This window comes from Lolium rigidum, chromosome 7, assembly GCF_022539505.1.
Source record: "Lolium rigidum isolate FL_2022 chromosome 7, APGP_CSIRO_Lrig_0.1, whole genome shotgun sequence".
Classification (NCBI taxonomy): domain Eukaryota; kingdom Viridiplantae; phylum Streptophyta; class Magnoliopsida; order Poales; family Poaceae; genus Lolium; species Lolium rigidum.
Window position 1 is genome coordinate 20,367,438 of NC_061514.1, and position 20,516 is coordinate 20,387,953.

The following is a 20,516-nucleotide window of genomic DNA, read 5'->3' on the forward strand; positions in this document are numbered from 1 at the left end:
CTTTGCCATAGAGTGGGTCATTTTAATTTTCAATGCTCTTCCAATGATAATTTGAACCCCATAAGTGCTGCAAATTTGTATTGTGATGATGAAATTACTCCTAATCAGCATGATGAACTTACTTTATTTTTGTGGTGTGAAGAGTTATCAAGAAAAATCTCTTTGTTACATATGAGTGATCTTGATATTGATGATGTCCTGCATGGGTGTTTTTCTTATTGCATTTATAATTGCCATACAAATACTTACATACAAAATATTTTAGAAGATGACACTTTGCCAAAATATGATAGGACCGTTGTGTGTTTTGAACTTATTAATGAAAAGGAGGAATCCTCCCAAGTTTCTTCTATTGTTTCTGGAAATAAATCAGGTTATGTGGAGAAGCCCCCCTTCAAGCCTCTTCCTCCTAAAGAAGGGAACGAGGAGAAGGAAGAGAAGAAGAAGAAGGGAACGAAGAAGAAGAAGAAGAAGAAGAAGAAGAAGGGGAATAAAGAGAAAGAGATAACGATGGGTAACCGTAAGTATGTTGCTCCTGATGATTATTATGATAATGAATCTGAATACAATGATCTTCCTATGCCCTTTACCTACATTAGTGATCATGATTTGAAAGAGCATACTACTTTTGATATTGCAAATCTCTGGGAAACTAATTCTGAAAATGATAATGTTAATAATTGCCATAGTATCGGTACTATCCATGCTTCCTCCCATAATGATATAGAAAGCTCTAAGCTTGGGGATGAGGTGTTTGAAAATCCTTTTGCTACTGATCATTATATGTTTGATACATCTCCTTCTAGTAACAATGATGGTATGGTCACGGATGAACATACTCGTGAAAGATAATTATTCTATTTCTTATGATGACACTGTGCCTCCAATCTTTGATGATTATTATAAAGAATGCTATGATATAGGTTATAACTATCCTTATGAAACTTGTCATAGTTATGATTGGATTGCCAAAAATAATTCCCTTAGTATGCAACTTGTTTACCATGTTCAAATTCTTGATAATGATCCTGCTCCAATTACTATTAATGAGAAGAGTTTTTCTTATGCCAAAAATAATGATACTTTTATACATATGAACCATGATAAGAATGTTTTAAGTGATGGATATATTGTGGATTTCATCAATGATGCTACTGAAAGTTATTATGATAGAGGGAAGCATGGTTATATGCATCTTAATAATATTAAGTTTCCCCTCTTTATGTTGAGAATTTTGAAGTTGCGCTTGTATTGCCTTCTTATGCTTGTCACTTTGTTCTTCATGAATTTATTTGTGTATAAGATTCCTTTTCATAGGAAGTGGGTTAGACTTAAATATATTTTGAACTTGCTTTTTGATGCTCTCTTTTGCTTCAACTCTCATCCTTGTGCGAGCATCGTTAAAATTGCTGAGCCCATCTTAAGGGCTATAAAGAAAGAACTTCTTGGGAGATAACCCATGTCTTTATTTTGCTACTGTTTTGTTATGTCTTGGAAGTTGTTACTACTGTAGCAACCTCTTCTTATCTTTATTTTATTGCATTGTTGTGCCAAGTAAAGTCTTTGATAGTAAAGTCAATACTAGATTTGGATTACTGCGCAGAAACAGATTTCTGTGTGTCACGAATTTGGGCAGAGTCCTCTGTAGGTAACTCAGAAAAATCTGCCAATTTACGTGCTTGATCCTCAGATATGTACGCAACTTTCATTCAATTTGGGCATTTTCATCTGAGCAAGTCTGGTGCCTCAAAAAAATTCGTCTTTACGGACTGTTCTGTTTTGACAGATTCTGCCTTTTATTTCGCATTGCCTCTTTTGCTGTGTTGGATGGATTTCTTTGTTCCATTAACTTCCAGTAGCTTTAGGCAATGTCCAGAAGTGTTAAAAATGATTGTGTTACCTCTGAACATGTGAATTTTTGATTATGCACTAACCCTCTAATGAGTTTGTTTCGAGTTTGGTGTGGAGGAAGTTTTCAAGGGTCAAGAGAGGAGGATGATATACTATGATCAAGAAGAGTGAAAAGTCTAAGCTTTGGGATGCCCTCGTGGTTCATCCCTGCATATTTCAAGAAGACTCAAGCATCTAAGCTTGGGGATGCCCAAGGCATCCCCTTCTTCATCAACAACTTATCAGGTTTCTTCTCTTGAAACTATATTTTTATTCGGTCACATCTTATGTGCTTTACTTGGAGCGTCTGTGTGCTTTTATTTTTGTTTTTTTTATTTTCATTCTCTGAATAAATTGATGCTTGTGTGGGAGAGAGACACGCTCCGCTGTTGCATATGAACACATGTGTTCTTAGCTTTATCTTTAATGTTCATGGCGAAGGTTGAAACTGATTTCATTGTTATATGGTTGGAAACAGAAAATGTTGCATGTGGTAATTGGTATAATGTCTTGAATAATTTGATACTTGGCAATTGTTGTGCTCATATAGATCATGTTTAAGCTCTTGCATCATGTACTTTGCACCTATTAATGAAGAACTACATAGAGCTTGTTAAAATTTGGTTTGCATGATTAGTTTCTCTAGAGTCTAGATATTTTCTGGTTAAGGTGTTTGAGCAACAAGGAGACAATGTAAAGTCTTATAGTACCTACAATATGTTCATATGTGAGCTTTGCTGCACCATTTTATACTTGAGTTTGCTTCAAACAACCTTGCTAGCCTAACCTTGTATTGAGAGGAATTCTTCTCGTGCATCCAAATCCTTGAGCCAAAAACTATGCCATTTGTGTCCACCATACCTACCTACCACATGGTATTTCTCCGCCATTCCAAAGTACATTACTTGAGTGCTACCTTTAAAAATTCTATTCTTTGTCTTTACAATATATAGCTCATGGGACAAATAGCCTTAAAAACTATTGTGGTGAAGAATATGTACTTATGTGTCTTATTTCTTAATAAGTTGCTTGTTGAGCGGTAACCATGTTTCTGGGGACGCCATCAACTTTTATAACTTTGTTGAATATCATGTGAGTTGCTATGCATGTTCGTCTTGTCTGAAGTAAGGGCGATTTTCATGATCAAATGGTTTGAGTATGCATATTATTAGAGAAGAACATTGGGCCGCTAACTAAAGCCATGAATCCTGGTGGAAGTTTCAGTTTGGACACAAAACCTCAATCTCTTATGAGAATATTAACTATTGTTGAATGCTTATGCATTAAAGAGGAGTCCATTATCTGTTGTCTATGTTGTCCCAGTATGGATGTCTAAGTTGAGAATAATCAAAAGCTAGAAATCCAATGCGAGCTTTCTCCTTAGACCTTTGTACAGGCGGCATAGAGGTACCCCTTTGTGACACTTGGTTGAAACATATGCTATGCAATGATAATCCATGTTAATCCAAGCTAATTAGGACAAGGTGCGAGCACTATTGGTATACTATGCATGAGGCTTGCAACTTATAGGATGTATTATGCATAACACATATGATTTATTACTACCGTTGACAAAATTGTTTCTTGTTTTCAAAATGAAAAGCTCTAGCACAAAAATAGTAATCCATGCTTCCCTCTGCGAAGGGCCATTCTTCTACTTTATTGTTGAGTCAGTTTACCTATTCTTTCTATCTCAGAAGCAAACACTTGTGTCAACTGTGTGCATTGATTCTTACATGTTTACCTATTGCACTTGTTATATTGCTTTATGTTGACAACTATCCATGAGATATACATGTTACAAGTTGAAACCAATTGCTGAAACTTAATCATCCTTTGTGTTGCTTCAATGCCTTTTACTTTGAATCTATTGCTTTATGAGTTAACTCTTATGCAAGACTTATTGATGCTTGTCTTGAAAGTACTATTCATGAAAAGTCTTTGCTATATGATTCAGTTGTTTAGTCATTATCTTTACTATCACTTCATTCATCTCATATGCTTTACAATAGTATTCATCAAGATTATGATAGCATGTCACTTCAGAAATTATCCTTGTTATCGTTTACCTACTCGAGGGCGAGTAGGAACTAAGCTTGGGCATGCTTGATACGTCTCAACGTATCTATAATTTCTTATGTTCCATGCTACTTTTATGATGATACTCACATGTTTTATACACATTATATGTCGTTATTATGCATTTTCCGGAACTAACCTATTGACGAGATGCCGAAGGGCCAGTTGCTGTTTTCTGCTGTTTTTGGTTTCAGAAATCCTAGTAAGGAAATATTCTCGGAATCGGACGAAATCAATGCCCAGCATCCTATTTTTCCACGAAGCTTCCAGAACACCCGAGAGCCAGCAGAGGAGGGCCACCAGATGACAGGGTGGCGCGGCCAGGGCCTGGGCCGCGCCCCCCTATTGTGTCACCGCCTCGTCAGCCTTCCGACTCCGCCTCTTCGCCTATTTAAAGGTCCCTGACCTAAATCTTCGATACGAAAAAGCCACGGTACGAGAAACCTTCCAGAGCCGCCGCCATCGCGAAGCCAAGATCTGGGGGACAGGAGTCTCTGTTCCGGCACGCCGCCGGGACGGGGAAGTGCCCCCGGAAGGCATCTCCATCGACACCACCGCCATCTTCCTCAACGCTGCTGTCTCCCATGAGGAGAGAGTAGTTCTCCATCGAGGCTAAGGGCTGTACCGGTAGCTATGTGGTTAATCTCTCTCCTATGTACTTCAATACAATGATCTCATGAGCTGCCTTACATGATTGAGATTCATATGAGTTTTGTATCACTATTCATCCATGTGCTACTCTAGTGATGTTATTAAAGTACTTTATTCCTCCTTCATGGTGTAACGGTGACAGTGTGTGCATCATGTAAGTACTTGGCGTAGCTTATGATTGTAATCTCTTGTAAATTATGAAGTTAACTATTGCCATGATAGTATTGACGCGATCTATTCCTCCTTCATAGTGTGATGGTGATAGTGTGCATGCTATGTTAGTACTTGGTGTAATTGCAATGATCTATCATGCACTCTAAGGTTATTCAAATATGAACATTGAATGTTGTGGAGCTTGTTAACTCCGGCATTGAGGTGCTCTTGTAGCCCTACACAATTAGTGGTGTTCATCATCCAACAAGAGAGTGTAGAGTGGTTTTATTATGTGATCAATGTTGAGAGTGTCCACTAGTGAAAGTATGATCCCTAGGCCTTGTTTCTAAGCATCGAAACTCCGTTTATTTACTGTTCTGTTGCATGTTTACTCGCTGCCATATTTTATTTAGATTGCTATTACCACTCATATTCATCCATATTACTTGTATTTCACTATCTCTTCGCCGAACTAGTGCACCTATACATCTGACAAGTGTATTAGGTGTGTTGGGGACACAAGAGACTTCTTGTATCGTGATTGCGGGGTTGCTTGAGAGGGATATCTTTGACCTCTTCCTCCCCGAGTTCGATAAACCTTGGGTGATCCACTTAAGGGAAACTTGCTGCTGTTCTACAAACCTCTGCTCTTGGAGGCCCAACACTGTCTACAAGAATAGAAGCACCCGTAGACATCATCAACTAACGAAAGTTAGATATAAACGTGGGGAATATGCATAAAACATGACAGATCAAAATTTCGTACTGGCTATTTATACGAATATTTATGGTAACAACACATAATCTGTTTATGGACAGCAACTTCCCCAAATCTTAGTTTCTTCCTATTAGAGGATATTCTTGGCACAAAAATGAAATAAAAATGATAAGGAGAGGTTATTACAGAGGCAATAACTTCCGAGACTCAACAAAAAGAAAAAATACAGAAAATAAACATGGGTTGTCTCCCATAAGCGCTTTTCTTTAACGCCTTTCAGCTAGGCGCAAAAAGTATTTGCATCAAGTATTATCAAGGGAAGAAACATCAAGATCATAAATGTCGGGAGCCTTTTCAACAAGGAATTGTATTTAATCCATAAAAGTTTTATAAAACCCTCTCTCAACATCTTTGGGTTCACTATTTTCATCAAATGGATTTTCAGAAACAATCCAATCAAAATTATTTTCGAGAGCTTCATGCATTCTTATGAGTTTGAAAGGTGTTGGTATTTTGATTTCCTTGTTATTTTCCAATTTGATCTTGTCTATCTTTTCATGTGTGCTAATAACATCTACACTTTCCTAGCTTAAACAGATCAAAAACTTTCCTAGCTTCTATAACAACATCTTTAAATTCATCTTTTCATCACTCTCAATTTCATGAAGTTTAAGGAACATTTGATGTATTATGGGGTTAAGGTTAAAAAACCTAGCCTTCAATATTTGAACTAAATAAGCTGCAACAGTTTTGTAATTAGGAGCAAGTTCTACTAGAGATTTATCCTTAATTTCTTTATGCTTACTAACATGATTAAAGAATTCTTCAATGTTATCTCTCCCAATTATAGAACCACTATCTATTGATATGTATTTCAGAACGTACTTCGGGGTAAACATAATGAGCTAAAGGCTAAAGCAACAAACTCATAACAACTATAATAGAAACTATTTTTTGTGTTTTTGATATAAAGAAAGAGGCAAGATAAAATAAAATAAACTAAGCAAAACAATAACAAAGTAAAGAGATTGGAGACGAGAGACTCCCCTTGGAGAAATCCCCTTTCTCCCCGGCAACGGCGCCAGAAAATCTTGTGCTGGAAGTTGCCGAGGGAGTTGGCAATCTCTGTGATGTAACTTTTCTTCAGGTCCCTGGCAACAGCGCCGTAAAATCTTGATGGTGCTCCAGGTACAGCGCCAGACAATCTTGTTGGCAGTTGTGGAAGCGGTTGGGAAACCCCAAGAGGAAGATGTGATGAGCACATCAGCAAGTTTTCTCTCAGTAAGAAACCAAGGTTTAATCGAACAGTAGGAGAAAGGCGTGACTTCTGAAGGTGTTACTAGCTAACTAGTGGTAGGGCGCACTACCGTCGTCAGCAACAACGTGGAACCTGCACACAACACAATCGCAATACTTTGCCCCAACTCACAGTGAGGTTGTCAATCTCACCGGTTTTGCTGAACACAAAGGATTAAATGTATCGAGTGGAAGAAGATGTTTGCAGTAATTATAGAGAACAGTGCTTGCAGAAAGTAAACAGAACATGATTGTAGTGGTTGAATTTATCAGTGTAAAGGAAAGGACCGGGGTTCACTGTTCACTAGAGGTGTCTCTCCATAATGATAAATAGCATGTTGGGTGAACAAATTACAGGTCGGGGAGATGCCGACGTAGCTCGCGCCGCCATCACCTCTTGGCCGATGCGCTCGCGGTACATCTCGTGCCACGCCCGCGCCAACGGGTCCATCTTCTCCATGTTGGCCATCAAGATTTTGGATTCTTGAGACATCTTGGCCAACGATAGCCGCGTCGCTTCGTTGGTGGCCTTCATGGCAGCGGTGTGAGCTTCCATCTTTGTCGCCTCCACCTTCTCCCTCTCCAACGCGATCTTCATGTCTTGCTTGTCAAGGATTGCCTTCCACACGACGTTTGCCCTATCCGACGCTTCCATGTTCTCAACTGAGAATGAATTGATCATCTTCTCGAGGGAGGCGTCCACGGCTTCCAATAATGGCGCCGCATTCCTCTCGGCCTTGGCCTTCTTATTGCCAATGGGGCGCCCGGTGGAGGCGCCGGCTGGATCGACCGGCCCATCTTCCCCGTCCTTCAATAGAGTGTGGAGGAGGTCGTCCCATTTCTTGCAACCTTGTAGCTTGTTGTAGCAATGCATGAAGGGGAAGTCTTTGTCCTCGTGTTGGTGCTTGTACATTTCGAGGGCTTGGAGCATCTAACAATACATGATGCAAAACAAGATATGGAACAAGTTGAATCATCAAATAGATATGTAACAAGATGGATCATCAAATAAGATGGGCGTAGATCATACCCAATCCACCATCGTCTTGCCGCTCTCCTTCCGTGCCTTGTGTTGGAGATATGCCCAAGAGGCAATAATAAAAGTGGTTATTATATATCTTTATGTTTATGATAAATGTTTATATACCATGCTATAATTGTATTAACCGAAACATTGATACATGTGTGATATGTAAACAACAAATGAGTACCTAGTAAGCCTCTTAACTAGCTTGTTGATTAATAGATGATTAGTTTCATAAATCATGAACATTGGATGTTATTAATAACAAGGTTATATCATTATATGAATGATGTAATGGACACACCCAATTAAGCGTAGCATAAGATCACGTCATTAAGTTATTTGCTATAAGCTTTCGATACATAGTTACCTAGTCCTTTCGACCATGAGATCATGTAAATCACTTATACCGGAAAGGTACTTTGATTACATCAAACGCCACTGCGTAAATGGGTGGTTATAAAGGTGGGATTAAGTATCCGGAAAGTATGAGTTGAGGCATATGGATCAACAGTGGGATTTGTCCATCCCGATGACGGATAGATATACTCCGGGCCCTCTCGGTGGAATGTCGTCTAATGTCTTGCAAGCATATGAATAAGTTCATAAGAGACCACATACCACGGTACGAGTAAAGAGTACTTGTCGGAGACAAGGTTGAACAAGGTATAGAGTGATACCGATGATCAAACCTCGGACAAGTAAAATATCGCGTGACAAAGGGAATTGGTATCGTATGTGAATGGTTCATTCGATCACTAAGTCATCGTTGAATGTGTGGGAGCCATTATGGATCTCCGGATCCCGCTATTGGTTATTGGTCGGAGAGAGTTCTCACCCATGTCCACATAGTTCACGAACCGTAGGGTGACACACTTAAGGTTTGATGTTGTAATAGTAGAACTTGAATATGGAATGGAGTTCGAAGTATTGTTCGAAGTCTCGGATGAGATCCCGGACATCACGAGGAGTTCCGGAATGGTCCGGAGAATAAGATTCATATATAGGAAGTCATATTCCAAGTTTGGAAATGATTCGGTGCATTTATGGAAGGTTCTAGAAGGTTCTAGAAAAGTCCGGAAGAAATCACTTTGGAAGGCGGAGTCCCGGAGGGACTCCACCACCATGGCCGGCCAACCCTAAGAGGGGTGGAGTCCCAAGTGGACTCCACCATAGGGGCCGGCCACCCCCCCACATGGAAGGGTGGAAATCCCACTTGAGGTGGGAGTCTCACCTTGGGTAGGTTTCCCTACAACATGGAAGGTTTTGGGTTGGGGTCTTATTCGAAGACTTGTAGTCCAACACTTGGGGTTCCACCTATATAATGAAGGGCATAGGGGAGGGGGCCGGCCACCACAAAGCCACAAGCTGGCCGCACCCCTTGAGGCCGGCCACCCCCTCTCCCAAACCCTAGCCGCCCCCTCTCTCCTCCACCTCTCCCGCACGCTTAGCGAAGCTCCGCCGGAGTTCTCCATCGCCACCGCCACCACGCCGTCGTGCTGCCGGAGTCAAGGAGGAGCTACTACTTCCGCTGCCCGCCGGAACGGGGAGAAGGACGTCGTCTTCATCAACACCGAACGTGTGACCGAGTACGGAGGTGCTGCCCGATCGTGGCACCGTGATCAAGATCTTCTACCCGCTTTTGCAAGCGGCAAGTGATCGTCTACCGCAACAACAAGAGCCTCATCTTGTAGGCTTTGGAAATCTTCAAGGGTGAGTCTCGATCATCTCCTCGTAGCTCCCATCTTCTAGATTGCATCTTGGCTTGGTTTGCGTTCTCGCGGTAGGAAATTTTTTGTTTTCTATGCAACGTATCCCTACACCTTGATCTTCTCATAGTAGCCATGGAACTTGCTACCCGCCCCCTTGACCAAGTTCCAACGGTGAGAGAGGGTGCCTTCGTTCCGGTTCATCTCCATGTTGGCGTACTCACCATAGTTCTTCTTCTTGTTGAAGAAATCGAGGATGCGCTTGTAGAACTTGCCTCCGGTTTGGTTTGCGCCGGTGATGGGGAAAAAGCTCACTTGCTTCCACACCTCGATGAGACATTCATCCTCCAAAGACCTCCACTTCGGACCACGAGTGCCGGAGGAACGTCTGGCATCATCGTCGTGGTCACGCATGTGTCGGCATCGATCAACTCCTCCTGGACCTCCTCCTCACCTTCGTCCTCCTCGGCCTCTTCTTCATAGTCGTCGACGGGGGGTTCGTAGGCATGGCTGCGTATGATGCCGGTGAGGATCTCCTCCCCGGTGGCAATATACGCATCAAGTTACCTACTTTCAGTCGCCGCCGGTGTCTATGATGCACATAACACATAAAAAGTAAGGAAACGCACCTCGTCCTCGCCCATGGACACGCCGGACGTGCTGTCGAACACCTGGTGGGTGTGCCTGCCGTTGTCGGGGAAGAGGTCGCGAGGAAGGCCGGTGCTGTCTGTCACATGGCCCTCGGTGCGGCGCAGGTCAGACGACGAGTTCAGGTCGGGGAAGCGAAAGGCGCCGCTGCCCCTCGCTGCTGAATCCGGCGAGAACGGCGTGTTGTTGTCGACAGTCATGTCGCTGTCCCCGTACTCGGGGGAGTAGCGGGCGCGGTCGTCCATCTGCGACAGCCGCATCTGCGAGATCGACGGCCCGTCCGCATTGTACCCCGCGTAGTAACTGGGCGACGACGGTGAGCTCGAGATGGTGATGAGGCCGCCGCCCAAGCTGAGGCACGCTTCCGCAGTGGCCACCGCTTTCGCTGCGTTGATGGCGGCGATGCGGCGCCTTCTGCGGTCGGCCGTGATGAAAGAGCAGCGTTCCATCTCCTTGTCCTACTCCTCCTGCGACATGGTCGCCGGCTTCTCCTTCGGCGCGACGGTGCGGGTCTTCGGCAGCGCCTTCATCGACGGCTTCGCTGCCTTCGCTGGAGCCTTTCTCTTCGGTGCCATGGCGCGGCGGCGATGGTTTTTCGGGTTGGAGGCTGGATGGGAGATGGAGCGGTGGGGCGGGAGAAATGAGCGGCAGAGGGGACGGGGTTTTGGGGGAGATGATGTATATTTTGGGGATTTGTGGCTGACAGGCGGCTCTCACGCCCAAAATTTTCAGCCTCGCGAGGCACCGGCGTTCCCGATTCGTGCCCTTGGTGAAGCGGCCGGCACGGGGTTGCCGGCGATTCTATTGGGCTCAAAAATTGGCCGGCGCCATTTGGGGCGTGCCAGTGCGAGCCCATTTTCGCTCCCGGACCCCAAATCACTATCGGGGGTGCTATCGGGGGCTTCGGTGGAGATGCTATAAGAGCATCTCTCCACCGGCGCCCCCCCAAATAGTCGCCGACAGTGACGGCGGCACTGCCGTATGGGGGTCGCCGGCAGAGCATCCTCTATTTGGGAAGGCTGCTCCCACACCGGCGCCCCGTAGTGTAGCCCCAATAGAAATGTAAATTTAAAACGACATTTAAAAACCAAATTTAAACGAAATTCATACGAAATTTATACAAAAGTACGTCGAATTTATACAAGACAAAATTCAAACAACATTTAAAAACCGAATTTTAAAACTTAAACTTAATCCTAATCTACTAGTCGTTGGTTGGGGCGCGCGATGGGCCTGCCTCGTCGTCGTTCTTCGCCTTTGCCGCTGCGTCCGTGCCCGCCTCTCGGCCCTTGCTTCGCGCATCTGGCGGTGGAGCATGGCGGCTGGCGGCGCAGGAGCTTGTCGGCGGTGTTGTGCCCCTGCTGCCAGCCTTTGGCGAGAAGCCTCGTTCTCGGCGCGCCTCGCTTGCTCGCGGGCGAACGCGTCGTAGTGGCGATGAGCATTCAGGGAGGCGAGCTTCTGTCGCTCTGCCTCCATCAGGAGGTGTCCCGCCTCCTCCGTGGCCGCTCGCTGGCGCGACATCTCGAGGGCGTGCTCGAGATTAGCGTCATTGATGAACTCCCGCTGCTCCTCCTTCAACCTCTGGAACCGCCGCGCGTTCAACGATGTTAGGATCGCCGCCTGCTCCGGGTTGGGGGGTGCCTGCGGCTGCTCACCCCACTGCGCCGCCTCCTCCGCCGCCTCAGCTTCCGCATCTGCGACGTAGGTCTCGCGCCACACTGCGAACCTTGGGTCTGCGGCATCGTCGGAGCTGTTGTCCGCGTCGGGCTGCGGCTGCGGTGGTGGTGGCAGCGCGCGGCCGTTGAGGCCAAGCATGGAGTACATCGTCTTCAGACGGCGCGGCATTTTGAGGTGGAGAGGAGAGAATGCCGCGGCGACGGTGGTGGAGATGAGAGGATAGCACCGCGGTGGTGAACGGCGTACGTACTATATAGCGGTGGCAACTGCCCGCATTAACGGCGACGTACGCGACTAGACGCCGCGTGGCCAGTCGCTGCCCTCGTGGCCGCCTTGGTTTCCGCGCGGGAAACCATTAAACACCAACTACCAACCTTCCCGCGTCGCGGCCGATGCGAACCATCGCATCCTCTCGCTGACAAGGCGCCCCCACCCGTGAAAACCGTTGTTCCGCGAGGCGTCGGCGTGCCCGATTTGCGTCCTTGCCCAACGGACCGGCACGAGGTTGCCGGCGATTCTATTGGACTCGAAAACTAGCCGTCGCCGTTTGGGACACACCGATGCAAGCTCAAAAACCACGCCTGTCCTCAAATTGCTATCGGAACCGCTATCGAGGCGCCGGTGGAGATGCTACGGGGGATGTAGAATCTTAGATCTGGCGTTGCCAGCCCGTCGCCCGCGCCGAGCGACAGGAGTACAGGACGGGCCGAAATTCGTCCTAGCCCTCCATAATTTGCTCTACTTTTTTTTTTCATTGCTGGGCATGTTGGGAGATTCGGGGGTAGATGGGATCCGTGACCGTCGGCATCGGCCGTCCGCTCCCGCCGGAGCATCACTCTTCCTCCCTTCCGCCGTTTCCTTCTCTCACCCGCCACTCACCCCTGGTCTGACCCTCCGTTCCATCCGGACGCACACATTATTCCCACAGCTGCCGGCATCAGGCAGCCAGCACCATCGCCCCTGGCTTCCCCTCCTCTCATTCCTCTCCTCTGAGGGAGGTGGAAGAAACACAAAACCCTGCCGCCGATTTCCAAATCTACACAAGGACCGAAGCAGGGCTGGTTGCTGGCCGATTGTCCGAGCTACTCACATAGAGCGGGAGGTGGAGAACACGCCGGCCGGATGTAGTTAGAAGCAGCGAGAAAAAATGTCTATCTTCGAGCGAAAATAATCGATCAAGTGAAATCTCCAAGAGGTTAGTGTAATTTGAAATACTGGGGGTTAGGGTGAATTCATCTAGATTTTAGTTACACCTGTTGGTCGTGGTTATGTCTGGATTTAATAATGTTATAATAATAGATATCTGTAACCGGGGTGACACTTATGTTGAAGAGAACTCAACAGGATATATCCATAATATGACATGCCTTTCAATCTTTCCACGCCTATGTGTTTCTTTTTAGAACACCTGCCTATTTGTTTCTCACATGGAAATTCAGTTACTGAATTGGATTTGATGAAATTGATAATTGCAATCCAGGTTTGTGTTGTCCAGTATTTTGAGTTCCTCTGCTTTATTGGTGATATATTGTTGCTGAAAAGATGGCATGCCAATCTGTTGAACTCTCTTAGTGCTGATCGGTATCTGTGAAGACCAATGACCTCTGGAGTATGTTCCACATCCAAAGGCATAGACATGGATAAGATGGTCACTTCCATGTCAAGGGAAATAAATTCCTTCTGGTCAATGTATGACCATCCTGATTCTGGCATCAAAACGTGTCCAATCTATAGAGTCCCACAACACATTCGTGAGATTGATCGTGTTGCCTATGAACCAATCGTTGTGTCCTTTGGCCCTTACAACTATGGAGCTCAACATCTTCAAGCCATGGAGAAGAGCAAATGGGAGCATTTAGACAGGGTATTGAAATTGAACTGTGAAAGAACTTTGGATGATTACATCAAAGCAATTGCTAGAGTTGAGAAACAAGCTAGGAAATGCTATTCAGAGGTAATAGAAATGGAGAGGAAGAGGTTTTTACAGATGCTTTTGCTGGATGTGTGCTTCTTACTCGTGAATATTGATGAAAATGTTGGTACCAGGGTGTCAAATTCAAGAATTTTGGGACATAGCTCCAACCAAAATGTAGTAGAGGGAAATATGATAGGAGAAGCAGTCACAAATTCAAAAGAGTCATCCGGTGGAGTTGGACGAAACAAATGTGCGGACCATGCATATGCTACGGAGCTGGAACTGAATGACGTGGAAGCTAGTCAAGGACGAGGTAGAAACATTGAAATGGCTGATGTAAACCACAGGCCGGACATGGAGAACATTGACCCCTTTGGAAGTTGGTTGACTACCTCTGCATGGCATGATGTGTTGTTGTTGGAGAACCAAATACCCTTTTTTGTTGTTGAGAGTGTGTATGAATTGGTTGCTGGTCAAGGTACAGTTGAATTGCTTCGAAACAAAACTGCTGAATTTGTAGAGGACATTATTAGTCATTATCCGAAAGCTATTCAAGAAGTCGACAGACCTAAACATTTCCACCATTTGCTTCACTTATGTCACATGTATTTCAGACCTAGTCAGAAAATTGATGAAGTGCATCAGTGTCCGCCCATAAAAGGGTTCTTTCATCGCCTTCTACATCTTGGACATAAATGCCTTCCAGCATGCCATAGACCATTTGATGTTGAGAAAAACTTAGACCAGATGGATTGTTTCCAAGCTGGGAAACTTCGGAGTCGCTGGCGGCGAGCAGTTGAATACCATCGAGCAGGAGTTCGATTCAAGAGAAGGATTTGGGATGGACAAAGTAGACAGTCTCTCCTCGACATAAGGTTCATGGACGGGGTTATAGAAGTACCTTGTTTACCTATTGACGAAACTACTGAGCCACTTTTCAAGAACCTGATAGCGCTTGAGCAAACAGAACCCAAGTTTGGCAACGATTTCAGTGCTTATATCACGTTCATGTCCCAGGTTATTGCTACGACTGATGATGCCACAATGTTTGTGCAGAGCGGCATCATTTTGCATATGATGGATAGTGATGAAGAGGTGTCAGCTCTCTTCACTAGAATCACTAAACAAGTCTCGTTCAGATTTGATGGCAAGTACTACTTAAAGTATCTATGTCAGATCTTGGAGGTTCATTACCAGAATCGCATAAATAGGTGGATAGCTTGGTTGTGGCTCAATCACTTTGTAAACCCGTGGTTGGCGCTGGCAGCGTTTACTGCTGTAGTTGTGCTTGCCTGCACAATCATCCAGACGATATATACAGTATTGGCCTACATGAAACCTCCTGATCTGTGAGATTCTCTTCAAAATACCCTGCAGTTGCCCTCAACTACCCCCCGTGTATGCCTCCACCAGACAAAACACAGTGGACTTACATTTACTGAGATCCAAGCTCCCAGCGTATTCGATGACCTGAAAATTACGTTGAGGAGGGAAGTCAACACCTATGGTCATTGCACTGCTATAAAGTCTTTGCCTGCTCTTTCAGCAAAACTGATAGAAAGCATGATATATTAGGGGAAATTTATGACAAGCACCTTTCACTGTACACTACTCGTGTTACTTGTTTGCTTCTAGCTAGATCCCTCTACCCTCTGTATTTAAACATTGTTTTCCCTAAGCATCACAGTCCCTGTGGTGTTGCTTTGGCAATAAATAACATGCTCTAGCATAAGGTCCTGTACAAAGATATTCCATTATGATGGCCAAACTCTTGCTGGACTGACAACTCACAATCATGGAAGTGTTGGCCAACATCTCCTTCAATTGAACAAAACCTAGTTTCTAGTATGCTGGTGGTGGCCTATTGATCTCTACGAGATACTGTTACCTTCTTGGGCGACTGCCAAACTCCCATCACATTGGCGTTTGTATATAGCAGGCATTATGTCCATTTCGTCCAAAATTCAAGCCATTTCTCCCGTGAAAGCAAACATGCCCTCCAAAGTGGTCGTAGCTTTGGCCATTTTTCTTTTTATCACCCACGGCAATGTTCTTCCCCTGATGGGCCAGGAGACACCACCAGATCCGAAGAACACTGGAACACTTGATGCCACCTTTCTTCCAGGTGAGACTTTCAAACTTCCTCTGGTGCAATCTTTCTTGTTATATATATATATATATATTACTTTTCGTTATGTTAAGTGTCGATTCCTTTTAGTTTGGCAACTTCTTTTGATAACGAATAATGGATTGGGGTGTGGACAAATGGAGCTCAGGCTCCATGGAGCCCTTTTTTGAAAAATTAAAAAACATCATTTTGAAGGTTCAAAAACATCTGAAAAATATCCAGATGTAGATAATCTTGTACTTCACCAACGTGAAAATTGCAATACCATATATTCGGGCTGCACAAAATTGACATCTAAAGTTGTGAACAGTGCAAAATTTCAAACCTCTCAAATCTGCCAGGTTTTGTCATCTTTGTGTAGCCTCGATTTCGAGTTTAGATTTTGCACAGTGGTCAAGTACAACAGTTTCTACATCTAGAAAAAATTAGATTTAAAAAAAAACTTCAAAATATTGTTTTGAAATTTTGAAAAAAAAGGCTCCATGCAACTTGGGCTCCATTTGGGGTTTCCGGCGGATTTACTACTTGTAAACCGTAATATCACCCAGTTTCCAACTCAACAATTGTTTGGGCAAGATAAATTTGTCTATCCCTCCTTCCTGCTGCTGCTTGTTCTGCAAGCGAGTAACTTATACTGTTTGCTTTTAAAATTTTCTGAACTGCAGCACAAGTCGGACATGGTACATCATCCACCGGCACTGAGGAGAAAGGCATCTTCGCTTCATCCCGTCCATTATCCCGTCCACCCCGTCTTAGTCCTTGCACTGCCTCGGCAAGAACTTGCTAGGCCATGGCAGTTTCATGCGATGAATACAAATAAAGTGCCAGTGGAATATCTCCATTTAATTTGAGACAGTTAACGTCTGTTTGTTATTATTATTGTTTATTATCATCATTATTATTATATTTACTGGTTATATAATCAACATGGATGTTTAAAAAAGTGAACAAGTGAAGTAGTGCTAGTAGCTGCCTAGCTGTTTTTTTTCTCCAGCCGGGATTCAACCCTTTCCATTAAGCAATTGAAACTTTAGAGTTCATATCCTGATCACCCATACAACAAATATACTGATAGAAACACATGACAGGGATGATGGCATGCAAATAAAGGTGTTAGTGCCTGCACGTTGAAATGTGCATAGTGATAACAGCCAGCCAAATACTCACATATATGATTTGGCAGTTCAACTAATAACACAAACACTGAGTTGTTTCCTAACAATTCATGTATTCATGTACTTAAATAATATAAAGGCAGGTAAGCTGCAGTATGCTCCATTTCGTACAATAAGACAAAGAACATCACCGCCGAATAATGCACACCATATACCATTTATTTGTTGAGAAACAAGGACTAACTCGTAAAGTTCTTAGATAGATTGGGCATACAGATACTGGAACAAGGTGTGCCAACCTAAAGAGAAAGATCAGCCAAATCAAATGATCTTGAAACTGCCTTGTACCATGAGTCTCCTCTCTTCTTTCGGGCGGAAAACCATTGTGTTGTCCTTGTGCAAGCCTGCAAATATTTCCTCCTTCGTCCAGACCCCAGCAGCTAAACCTGCTGCGTATGCAGCACCAAGGGCTGTTGTCTCGATGTCAGCTGGTCTGACAAGTGACAACAGGGCTACCCAACAAATCAGCGTGCAGTCCAGTACACACAAGTTGGTTAGTTATCTGATGGAAACTTGAAGAGTTTTACACTTGCAAGAAATGTAATACAAACAGGCTATGTGCTTAAGTATTATACACAAATAAGTAAACGATTGAGTAAGCAAGCCTGGTTTCATGCATTTCAGATTTCACTAGACATTTTTCAGAATGATTAATCCACATTATGTAACTATATCTGCTTTTTCCTAAAATATGTAACTTTAGCTATGTTATGAACCAGAAACAGATGTATTCCACTAAAGTATTTCTTTAGAAGAAAAGAAGCTGCTGAAGGGGAAGGGGAAGTAGGCACAACTTTTTACCTGGATCTGCATGAGAAGTTGTTAACAGTAGCGCCACCATCAACACGCAGCAAGAACTCCCCTTCTGCACTCTTGACTTCTCCTGCCTCCCCAGCATCCTTATGCATAGAGCTGAGGACATCATTGACCTGAAAGCACATACTCTCAAGCACTGCTCGAGCAATGTGCCCCTTGTTTGTGAACCTTGTGATTCCTATGCAGATCCCCCTTGCATCATCCCTCCACCATGGTGCAAACAATCCATTGAATGCTGGGACAAAGTATATCCCACCCGAATCCTGCACACTGTCAGCCAACCCTTCAAATTCTGCTGCTGAGCTAATGATTCCAAGGCTGTCCCTCAACCACTGCACTGCAGCACCAGCAATTGCAATTGAGCCTTCTAGAGCATAATTGGTGGGTACATCTGGGCCAATCTTGTAAGAAATGGTGCTAAGAAGACCGTGGGAGGACTGGGTAACCTCCTCCCCTGTGTTGAGAAGGATGAAGGCACCAGTTCCGTAGGTGCTTTTTGCTTCACCTTTCTGGCATAGCTGCCCGAGCGTTGCAGCATGCTGGTCTCTAGACAACCTGAGATGGAGACGCCAGCCAAAGGGAACCAACTGGCAGTCACACCAATCTACTCTGAGTTGCTGATAATCCTCGGCAAGATGCCAGCAGGAATGCCTAATGCCTCAAGTGTAGGCTTGTCCCAATCAAGTGCCTTTAGATTCATAAGCATCGTGCGAGATGCATTTGAGCAGTCTGTGACATGTTGCCCAAGTAATTCTTTTCCATCGGTGTCTTTGCCACCAATGGCTCCTGTGAGATTCCAGATCAAGCAGGTGTCAATTGTACCAAATAATGCATCACCAGCCTGGACCGCATCCTTGACAGCATCAACATTCTCCATCAACCATAATAACTTCAGAGCACTGAAATAGGTACTGATTGGTAGTCCACATGTCTCCACAAAGTGTGTTCTACCACCTAATAGCTCACTTTCCAGTCTCCTGAAGAGGTTAAGAACAAAGTATGGTCAAACCGCTAGGTGATAGAAAAACATTAACAGAAAGTGGCAGATGAATAAATAGGGACCTGCAAATAGAGCTTGTGCGAACATCCATCCACACAATGGCATTGTATAGTGGAAGACCTGTGGATTTGCTCCACATAACTGTTGCCTCCCTCTGGTTTGTGATCCCAATGGCCTTCAAACCAGCATCCACATTAAGTCCACAAGCTGCAGCTTTGCCAGGCGTCTCTGACATGCAAATCTTCACGCTCTCTATAATCTCCATAGGATCATGCTCGACCCATCTTGTGGTTGACATCAAGACACAAATAATACAAGTCAGAAGTCATCTCCTAATAGCAAAGTTAAGGGGCGGCAAACAACAATATAACAAATTCAAGATGAAAATTGTCAGCGCTTTACATAGGAAGATGACACTACAGACTATGGCCAGAATCAAATAGCATCAAGCAATGTTCAGTATGCCAATTTTCCCTTTTCTGTATGTCGACTAATAAATGGAAACTGAAGCGAAACAAACAAAATGTTTGATGTTGCTTCCGAAGCTAATAGTATTACAGTCAGAAGATCGTCAGTCCAAAAAGTGCGTCAAGATAATTAGTACTAGAATCGTGTTATATTTGAAGCAAGGTCAGCCATTGATCACACCCTTTTCAATGAACATGCAGAAGAAAAAGGCAATGTCAACACAAAGTCAGGCTAGGCATATGACAGAAATTGTTAAAAACATCAAATTGCTGTCATACAAAAATTATCCATCATTAGACTCAACTGCAGACCAGTAGAGATCAATTTCCTTAGTCATAGAAGTGACCATCTTATCCTTGTCTACTAAATAAGATTGACTGCTACTACTAAGGCTCATTTTCTATGACAACATCAAAATCCTGCAACATAATTTCCATGAATCGAGTAAGTATTTGCAGAAAGAAATACAAATATATTTACTGCATTAATTTTGGAAGCTGTGAAGTACAGTGTGTATTTTCCATTGAACTTATAAGTTAATGTCCAGAGCAGAGTGCAAGTGGATGTGTACAGTCACTCTCCACCATAACAGAACATGGGTCTCAGTGTGCACTCACTCTTCAGTATAACAGAACATGAGTTCTGGATGATTCATTATCAAAGCTGATAGGCTGTCAAGAACGACCTGATAGGCTGATACTTTATGTCAAAAGCACTTTCCTTGTATGGCGAAAGCACTGGAGCTCAAGAGCCAAAATCATTTTCCGTGTATGTCTGAAGTATATAACTGAATAAAGTTGCTGATGTGCCGGTGATGTGAATATAGACATGATTCTGATTTTTGAGGTTATAAAGGGAGAATTACAGCCAAGATGAGAATTGGACCCTAGTATACCATAACTCTGGAAAAATTGATACGGAGTATTTTTGTTCTTGCGAACAATTATGCTCTGTTTCTCCTACAAACGCTGAAGAATAAAAGTGATCCGTCAAATGCACAAAAGACACTTATTCATGGATACCAAGGTCCAGCAGTCGGACATAGTACACACAGTGATAGGCTAACCAAACAGGGTTTTTTTTTTTTCCGAGATCGGACCAAGCTGATACACAACTTATCTGAACAATTTACAGAGAAAGATCAGCTAAATCGAATGACCTTGAAACCG

At 43.9% G+C, this 20,516-nt stretch overlaps 1 pseudogene; it reads right to left on the reverse strand.

Annotated features, from left to right (window-relative positions):
- Positions 1 to 17,324: 17,324 nt before the first annotated feature.
- On the reverse strand, positions 17,325 to 19,630 carry LOC124670992 (annotated as a pseudogene).
- Between the last annotated feature and the right edge of the window lie 886 nt (positions 19,631 to 20,516).